Genomic DNA, 10,634 nt, shown 5'->3' on the forward strand with positions numbered 1-10,634 from the left:
CGAGGAGTGGCTGGTGGGTTTGAACCGCCAGCCTTCTGGTGAGCAGTCAAGTGCCTTAGGCACTATGCTACCAGAGCTCCTAATTCTGACTCTTAGTGGCCCTATATAGGGTTGTGGAACTGCTCCATAGAGTTTCCAGGACTGTAATCTTTATGAAAGCAGATTGCCACATCTTTCTTCCATGGAACGGCTGCTGGGTTTGAACTGCTGAACTGTTGGTTAGCTGTTCAGTGCTTAACCACTGTGCCATCAGAGCTCCTTATGCCTTCTGTTAGAATCCATGAAACTATGGCAGCCTAACTTGTTAGCTCTCAAGAAGGATAAAATCTGAAACCATTCACAGTCTTTATGCTAAACTTTCACCTATTAAATTATTATACTGGTTTAAGCACTTTACTGGATCAGGTAGACATTTTTATTTTTATTACTACCAAGAGTAGATCTTTTCCAAGATCTTTTGCTTTCTTTATAAAGAGGATCTTATTTTCCAGATTTAAATTATATCAGGGAATTCCCCCTCTACCCTCCGAATAATTTAAACCATCTTAATTGTCACATCAATTATGGAAAAAACAGATGCATTTTCAGAAAAGTCTTTAAAGTTAGTATGAGCCCAAAAAACAGGATTTTATATTCTATTCTGCCAGATTATGGTTTTCAAAATATAAACCATTTTTATCTAATAGTATTTAACTATTGTTGGAAAAAACCCACTCAGTTATTATGGAAAGTTAATAATCCTGTTTAACATGATCAGGTTACAGGCTGATATTTTTTAACAAAATATATGTAAAAGAAGCACTGAGTATAGCTAATCAAAAAGCAATTAGCTGTGCAGACATATTGTGTATATATTTGCACCTTATATTCACTGATCAAAAATTGAAACCTTCTTAAATATTCTTTAAAGGGTGATTTTAAGAATTTGTAGATTATTTTCCTACCAATAAAATGTTCTCTCTCAAACATTCAGCTTAAGGACTACTTTAAATAAACAGCTGGAAATACTTTCTTCTTAAAAATAAGCCTCAGGTAGGCCCGTCTAGGAACAAAACTTTCTTCTAAGATTACAAAAGTGCCCTCTAATGGTATAACTTTACTTCTTATTTGCTTTTGTTGTTTTTAGGTATCCAAAGCTTATCTAGGTTTAAACTTTAAATTAAATAACGTTTCTTTCAGCACTATTGTCTTTTTGTGGGCATCTGGTGGATAAAGTAGGTAACACATCTGTGTAGAGAGAAATCTTCCTTTCTTTCATTCCATCACCAAGGCTCTAATTGAAACAGAAATAGAAAGTTGTAAGGATGATTCCAAGTATTTTATTTTGCAAGGCAAATCAATCAACTTAGTTGTGCAATTAGTCACAACCCAGAAAAACTAGGTGGTCTATCACTATGAAGCTTGGTTTTGACTGTTTTGATTAAAACGCAGTGATGAATGAAGCATGTACTCACTTCAGCTGAAACTCTGATATTGTTCATGTTGCCAAAGGCCTTTTTCATACTTGCCACACAATTTCAGATCCTGCCAAAACTGAAGTCCCCGATTAAAAGATGACCTAATGGTAACAATCGTGACCATGTACTGAACATATCATGGTGCTAGGCAAATAATGAAGAGCTCTGGTAGCATAGTGCCTAAGGCATTTGACTGCTAACCGGAAGACTGACGGTTCAAATCTACCAGCCACTCTTGGGAGGGAAGGTTAAGCCACCTACTTCCGTAAAGATACTGCCTCAGAAACCCAAGGAGGGGTCACTATGAGTCAGATCTGACTTGATGGCAGTCAGTTTGGGTTTTTGGTTTGGAATGATTTGATACACCTCAATTTTTGGAAGATGAATTATTGGTAGTGTGAGAAAAATTTATCCTTTGGGATATGTCAATATGTCTCAGGTTAAAGGACAAATTGTTTTTGTGTGTGTGTGAAATATAACTGTTCAAAGATTAACTATGTGTTCTGCATTACATAGGTAGTTGTTGTTGTTGTTATGTGCAGTCAAGTCGGACCCGACTCATAGCAACCCCTCCTTGGGTTTCCGAAGCAGTATCATTACGGAAGTAGATTGCCTCATCTTCCTTCTGAGGAGTGGCTGGTGGGTTTGAACTGCCAGCCTTCTGGTTAGCAGTCAAGTGCTTTAGGCACTATGCTACCGGAGCTCCCATTACATGGGTAGAGAGGATTTAAAAAGAATATACATACAAAGAATATGTATTCTTTGTATGTGTCATAGACTGCTAACCTTCTGGTTAGCAGTCAAGTGCCTTAGGCACTACACTACTAGAGCTCCCAACACAGCAACAGCAGCAATAGTATTCCCATTATCATCATTTTCTTCTCCTGGTTCTCTGAGTCCCAGTTCCCTCAGCACGATGTGAAGAGGGTCAGATTGCGCCAGTCCACGTATTGTATGTAGTTTATTCACACAAAGAATATGAGTTTAAATATAATTAACTTATGTAATATGTGTTATATATTATTTATTTTATCTATCTATCTATTCTATCTATCTATCTGTCTATCTATATATATAAACATTATGTGAGTCCAAGCAGTTGGTGTTAGAGTAAAGCTAAACGAACAGTGGTTCTAATAGAAGAGCCTTATAAATATAAAAATGGAACGTTTGCTGCCCCCTCTCTGACAAGCCAGTAAACACTGCAGTTCAACAAGTGTGGTTTTCTTTTTAATGTTTTTGGACTAATGCTGACTGAGGCGTCTCTCAATCCTTTCCTTTACCTTCTCAGCTGAGCTTCTCTGCTTCCCTTTGCTCCCCGAATATCAAGGGAAAGTGGGAGGGGTATGGACTATACTGAGTGGACTTAAGATTGGTTTTAAAGAAAATACCAAAGACTAGATATGAAGCTACAGATCTTTTGTTGCTGTTGTTTGGTGAGGGGTGGGGAGCTATTTTTTAGCAAAAAATCTATGGGACATATGATGGATAACTGAAAATGTACAAGTAATTCTAATACATCATTTTCAGGACTACATTGAACTTTTTATTCTATGGAGCATATTTTATTTAAAAAAAACATTACTGTCCAGTCTATTCCGACTCATAGTGATGCTATAGACCCTATAGGACAGAGCAGAACTTTCACATAGCATTTTAAGGCTGTAATCTTTATGTAAGCAATCTGCCACAACTTTTTCCCACTGTTCCAACCACTGACTTGTCCACAGCCGAGCTTTTAACCACTGCACCAGCAGGACTACTCCATGGAGCTTTCAATATATTTCAAATAAATGATAAAACTGACCTAGTATCTGTTGCCCACAAACCTGTGGAAATGCTCATCAAGTGTAAAATGGTCAAGTGATAAATAAAGTGCACTTGAATAACATCAGCGCATCAACAAAACACCCAGGATAACCCCTATCACCACAAGATTACAATGAACCTAAAAGCATAAAACTTGCTCCACGTGTCTTCACAGCAATGGCTCTACTCAGATAATGCTTTATGAGCTCATTTTGCGAAGTTTATCTTTCCATTACATACGACTGAGAGTTAATTTATCGTTCTTTGTTAAAGCACTAGTTCAATTAGTTAAAATAAATATTATTTGTAATTGCAAAAATAAAATATACTAGATTTTGTAAATTTTTTAACCACTTTAAACAACATATTACATAAACAACAAATCCTAATTAAGAGACAAGAGTAGGGAAATATGTCAAAGCACTAAAAAGCTTGTATTTAATATTTATAGATGTTGTTTAGTTATATTATCTTACTATGTAAGAGATCTGCAAATCTAGCAAACAAAACATTTCCTCAGGTACATGGGAGGTACAGACAACAAAGATGAGACCTTTTGCATGTACAGTACTGTGTTGTCAGTGATGGCAAGCATTGATCTACTGGAGGAGATATGGGTGGACAGGCTAAACAATCAGGTATATCTAAGCCAGGGGGAAGTGTGCCCATGACCATGTAGGGTTAGTATTCAAGTTTTCTACATGTGTATTGTATGAGCTGTAAGAATGTCTGGGTGTATAGTAGAGCTGGCAAGGGACAATTTTATAATGGCTTCTTGGCCACAGCCAGCTATGGGGAGGGAGTGACTAGCTGGACTTCTGGGCTCAGGACCATGGTTGCACGGGACATCAAACTCAATTGGCATTAACATACCACACAAAAATAATATTCTACATCCTACTTTGGTGAATAGTGACTGGGGTCTTAGAAGCTTGCAAGTGGCCATCTAGATGCAATGAGGTATCTCTCCTCATCCAGAGCAAAGAAGAATAAATAAATCCAAAGACACATGGAAACAATTAATCCAAGTGACTGGTACACCATGTGATCCTCAGCCCATATGATTATGAAACCAGAACTAGATGGTGCCCGGCTACCACTGTCAACCACTTGGAGGGGGATTTTTGTAGGCAATCCTGTATAAAGTGGGAGAACAATGTGGAACAAAACTCAAAATCATTAAAACAAAACAACAAAAAAAAGCAGGTTTGCTGGTCTAATAGAGCCTGGTGAGACCCCTGAAACTATAACACCTGTTACCCTTCAGGTTTGGAATTGAATTTAGTCCTGTGGCTTCCAGCTAAAGAACAGATAGGCAAATGGAGTGAACAGTTACATCAGATAGATACACTCCTTGAAGCAATCAATCATGGGAGAACACAAGGGCAGTGTTTGCACAGGGAGACAGCTCAGGAGGCAGGAGTGCATGGGAAGGAAGAACATAGGGAAGAGGTAACTATGGGGAGAGAAAAAAATGGTTTTTCAGGTTTTCATGTAACTGTCCATGGCTCTCTGAAGAGAAGACGTGGTATAAATTAAAGGCATTGTGACATTTCTCAGCATTCCAGATGCTCAGTACAGCAGCCAACAATTTTACCTACCTGAAATATGATCAAAACAACTTCCTCCATGCCTCCACCACCAACCAAAGTCCTGCAAACTCCTTTCAGAAACACATGAACATTTTGTAAAACGTCATCAACCTCGCATAGGCACTATATGTCATAAAACTTAATAAGATCAAATTCATCAGTATAAATGTGCCACACGAAGGGTGGAAAAAAAGGGGGGGGAGTTCTAGCATTCACTTAAAAACACCACTGTGCCCATTCATGTGCTGGCCACAAACTTCAAATAAATTTACAATGACCAAAAAAGAAGGATGGGCATTGCGAGTTTACTTGAAGTGAATGCATCTGGAATAAATGAAATCTAATGTTTAATTACAGAGAGTGGAAAGTGCATGATTATAATTTAGTGAGGATAATTTCAAGGAATGGTCTGCCACAGAGATTTCTGTTATTTTCTTTTCCTTTTTAAGTGCAAATATTTTGCCTTTTTAACTTCTATTTTTAAATTCAAGGGCATTTGTTTCTGTTTGACTCATCCATGCCACATCTGATAATAAATCTGAAGCATTTGATCTAGTTGCAAAGAAAAAAAAACATAGTGTTGATAGGGGAAAGGGTCCCTGAGTCTGCCACAACCCCCTCAGTGAGCAAAGGAGGACTACGCAGTTTTACACTAGAATACCACCACATGCCAGCTTAGATGTGCAGACCCCCTCAAGGCAGAAATTAAACAATACAAATAGTTGAGTTCCAAGAAGCTGTTTTTGTTTTGTTGTCCTTTGTAAACAATGAAAATGTTGACAAATGAATTGGTCAGTTTTATAAATCTAAAAATATTCTCTGCTATGACTGAAAATTTGAGGGAAATATAATACATTATGGCTTGGTACATTTCCATGTTTGAAAAGGGAGAAATAAAGCAGTTGGAAGCAAAGGGCACCTGTCTGTCCTTTCAGCTATCTGGGGTAAAGAATGGTCTCTGGCATATGCTAGTTAGCCCCATACCTTAGAGTGCACTTGATATATGCTGACTCTTACCTAGCCCAACAAAGCAGAGCCAGCATTACCCACAGAATCCACGACCCCAAGCTCTCTAGATGAAGGCTGTCATTACATAGTGGAGTGATTATTGAAGGTTTTTGAGTTCATTATATCAATAATCTCTGGATTATGGACCTTCATATACATTTCAACCTCAGTGATTCCAACATCCTCTACCACTTCCCTAAATGATTGCCAACTTCTGTTCTGGAAGGAAATTAGATTAGTCTAAAAAAAGCAATGTCAAATTAAAACATGCCAAGTGTCTGAATAAAGTTTCCACCCTCACAAATAGGTTATAGTGGGGCCACAACCAGGATAGTCTACTTATAAGAAATGGCCAAAGCTACAGAGTAAGAATAATTTGAAAGAGGATCAAACTTTAAAGTAAGTAACCTTGTATTCCCACCATCATTAATGCCAATGAAAAGAATAATAAACAATAGAAATGGCCAAAAAAAAAAAAAAAAAGGTAACACAGATAGGAGTAGTCTTTTGATCTAAGAAGACATATCTGTTTTATTAAATGAAAGAGCGTATCTCCTAACTTGGGTGAAGGGAAAGGCAGTATACAATGAGTAGAAGGTCAGCACGAAATGATCAAGGCCAAGAAAGGCACTATGAGGAGCACAGGACTCAAGGGCAACAAAGGTAAATACTATTACATACACAATACTGCAATAACAGTAATAATAATAACTTACAAGTGGATAAATAAATAGACACTCAAGCTGAACAGGAGTGGGAAGGTGAATGGGACTATCTATACACATGAATATACATAAGTTTGGCTGAGAGTGTTTCTACACATATCTTTATATGTATTGCAAATATATCCATGAATATAGTAGAGCATACAGGGGCAAATTATGAAAACTCCTTAACCATAATCAAACACCTTGAGGGAATGAGTGGCTGGGAACAGAACCACATTCTTAGGGGACACTAAAGTCAATTGGCAAAGAATAGCCCACAAAGACAGTGTTCTACACCCTACTTTGGTGAGTAGTGACTGGGGTCTTAAAAACTTGTGAGGGGCCATGCAAGATGTAACTATTGGTCACTCCCTATCCAGAACAAAGAAGAGTAAAACAACAACAAAAAAAGTGAAGATGAAAGAAAACAATTAGTCTAAAGGACCAATGGACCACATGAACCCCAACTTCCATTACTCTGAGACCAGAACTAGATGACTCCTGGCTGCTACTGCTGACCACTGTGAAAGGGATCACAATAGAAGTCCTGCACAGAGTGGGAGAAAAATACGGAACAAAACTCAAATCATAAAGAAACACAAGGCTTACTCATCTGACTAGTGAAACCCCTAACACTATGGCCCTTAGACTTCCCTCAATTCTGGAACTGAACATCCCCACCATTCAACTTTCAGCCAAGTGATAGGCCAATAAGGTGAACAATAACATCAGGAAGGTGCACACTCATCAGAACAATCAACTACATGAGATCAAAAGGGCAGTGTTTGCCTAGGGATAAAGTTCAGAAGGCAGGAGAGGATAGGAAAGTAGGAAAAAGGAAATGGTAAATTCAAGGAAGAAGTGGGAAGAGTGCTGTTACAAGGTGGGGATTGCAATCGATGTCACAAAACAAAATCTGCATGAATTATTGAATGGGAAACAAATTTGCTCTGTAAACTTTCACTCAAATTACAGTAAGAAAGAAAGTGCATACTTTCTAAACTATATCTCATAAGTGATTAGAATATATGATAAAATTCAAAAGCAACATATAAGACAATGCAAATTAAACTGGAACAAAACACTGAATATCTTCCTCCCGTCAAAATTTCCTCTGTATGTGCAACTGAAATTGCTGGGATAATTTCCACTATTTTAGGATAAGCTAATGATTCCTGAAAGGCCCTAAGGGAGGAATAATATGCTTGGTTGCTTTTCTTGCTTTAGTTTGGCAACTAAGCCTTATTTCCTGTTGATCTGCAACAAAATGAAAATGACTTCCTGTGTAATGTTTCCAAAAACAATTTACAAACTGCACACCTCATCCTCTGCTGAAATTTAGCTTAGAACATGGCAGCATGCCAGTATCATGTAGTCACAGAACATGTCAACATAGTAAGGTGTAACATGAACAGGCATAGTCGACAAATAAATACTGAGCCCTTGCTGTGTGTAGCATACCCTGAAAATACATGAAAAGTACAGAGATATTTATATGGACCTGTATGGTTCCACTGTTAATAACTGAGTTGAGTGGACTTAATTATGCATAACAGTACCCTACACTGTAAGATAACACATCCCAAGAGGAAGAGTGCTAAAAGATTTGGAGTGAGTCAATGAAAATAGAGAAGTCAAAGAGGAAGTAGGATTTGAGAATAAGGAAGAACTAGATTTGGGGAAGGGAGCTGAAACACAGAAGTAGAACTACATCACTAAGAGTTAATCAAATATTGAGTGTCTTCTACATGCTAGACATTGAACTAGGTGTTGGTAATACCAGATATCCTCAATCCTTGCAGAATTTACAGTCTAGAAAGAAGTGAGGAAGAAAAATATACAGATAAAGAAATCAGTAAGGGACTGATTGTGAGGGTTTTTAAAAGCAAAATACAGCTTTATAAAGGATGGGAGAAATTAGAAAGTTAAAAGGCAATTATCTAATGGTTTATATTTTACATGTCCTAGTAACTGGTGAAATTCCTGGGAAGAATTCTGCAGAGGGTCCTTAAGGATTTACATCATGTACTAAAAGCACAACACAAAGTCTACAGAAACAACAACAAGTATTTCCTTAGAAGACAGTTTACTTTTTCAAAGATCACTATTTGTAGTATTTCTCTTTTCCACACAAATCCCCCCCTAGGTTAGGGAGAAAGGCAGTATACATAGTTCACTTTAAAATCACACATTGGGAGTCAGGAAAATAGCCATGGTGGTCACTTTGTTTCTCTGGATCTCAGTGTACTTTTCTGCAAAATAAAGCCATTGGCTTAGCTATTCTCTAGGGCATGCTGTAGTTGTGAATCCATAAGATTCCAGAGTTAGTGCATCATATTTCTTACAAAAGCTGGCAGCATAAGACAGCAAATAACTTTCTCAGTAATAAACACAGCAACTTGTCTTCCCTGTCTAATTATAAGCCATAAAAGAAAAACTACAGACTGTGGGCAGAAATGAAGAAAAACCAACTTACTATTCCATATGGTGTGGTGCCTAAGGCATTTGACTGCTAACCAGAAGGCTGGTGGTTCACACCCCCTAGCCACTCCTCGGAAGGAAGGTTGGGCAATCTACTTCCATAGCGATACCACCTCAGAATCCCAAGGAGGGATTGTATGAGTCGGACCCTACTGGATGGCAGTGAGTTTGGTTCTGGAGTTTTTATTGTAGGAAAACCTTGGGAGGGAGTTTGCCACAACTGTAGTAATAGCACAAAAATATAATGTGAATTTCTATTACTTACTAAGCCTACTTTTAATTCCCTTGGAAATAATCACTAAAACACTTGAGGTGAGCTGTTGTAGCTTTACTGGAATTAAAACTATAGCATGTCAATTATAGGTTTGATATTGTTACCATTTTTGTTAAGAAGGGAACTTTTCAGTTAGGTATTCTATGGATTCCATAGGATACTGAAAACTAAATATAGTCAAAAGAGCTAAAATCTAGAGAGTAAGAATTTGCTGAGCACTGACTCCATACCCCCAACTGCTCTAAGTGATATGAGGAAACAAAAGAACTATCCTAGGCATTTATAATCTACTTATAAGCACAAAACTTGCATACCCAGGAAAACAATTCCAGTAATTTTAGTGTTTACTCATTTATTATTTTTTTTATTTAACAAACAAGTAATGAGTCATACATGCTATATAGTAAGCACACTTCTGACTGACATCCATTTTGAAACTCTGAAACTTGCTCTTAGAGAGCTAAAGTGAAAGAAAGAAATGATGAAATGAAAGAGCAGAACAAACATTTCAAAGAGCAGCTCGAGAAGAAAAAGTATTATAATTAAATGTGCAAAGACCTGGAATTAGAAAACCAAAAGGGAAGAATATGCTCAGCATTTTTCAACTTGAAAGAAGTGAAGAAAAAAAGTCAATCCTCCAACTGCAATACTGAAGGATTCTATGGGCAAAATATTGAATAACGTAAGAAGCATCAAAACAATGGATTGACATTCAACTATTTCAAGAGGTAGCATATGATCAAGAACCAATGGTATTGAAGGAAGAAGTCCAAGCTGCACTGAAGAAACTGGCAAGAAACAGTGTTCCAGGAATTGATGGAATACCACTGAGATGCTTCAACAAATGGATACAGTGCTGGAGGACTTTGTTTATGCCAGGAAATTTGGAAGACAGCTACCTGGCCAACTGACTGGAAGAAATCCATATTTGTGCCAATTCAAAAGAAAGGTGATGCAATAGAATGTGGAAATTATCAAATAATATCGTTCATATTGTACACAAGTAAAATTTGCTTGAAAATAATTCAAAACCGATTGTACTCGTATATTATTGACAGGGAACTTCCAGAAATGTCAGGGCGCTATGAGTCAGAATTGACTGGATGGATTCTAACAACAATCCCTAACTATCTAGGAATAGTGAAAGTCTCATGAAGATTGTGTTCTAGAAGGGGTAATAGACAAGGCATCAGCAAGAATACACTGTTGGCTGGCAATAATTGCTATGCAGAGAATTAAAGCAGGCCACATGAAAGAGTGTGCTAATGACAACTTCAGGTGGAATATTAAGTTTTCCTTGGAAGAA

The sequence above is a fragment of the Orycteropus afer genome, unplaced genomic scaffold (assembly GCF_000298275.1).
Source record: "Orycteropus afer afer isolate SDZICR_OR568_19922 unplaced genomic scaffold, OryAfe1.0 scaffold00382, whole genome shotgun sequence".
In the NCBI taxonomy this organism is placed as follows: Eukaryota; Metazoa; Chordata; class Mammalia; order Tubulidentata; family Orycteropodidae; genus Orycteropus; species Orycteropus afer.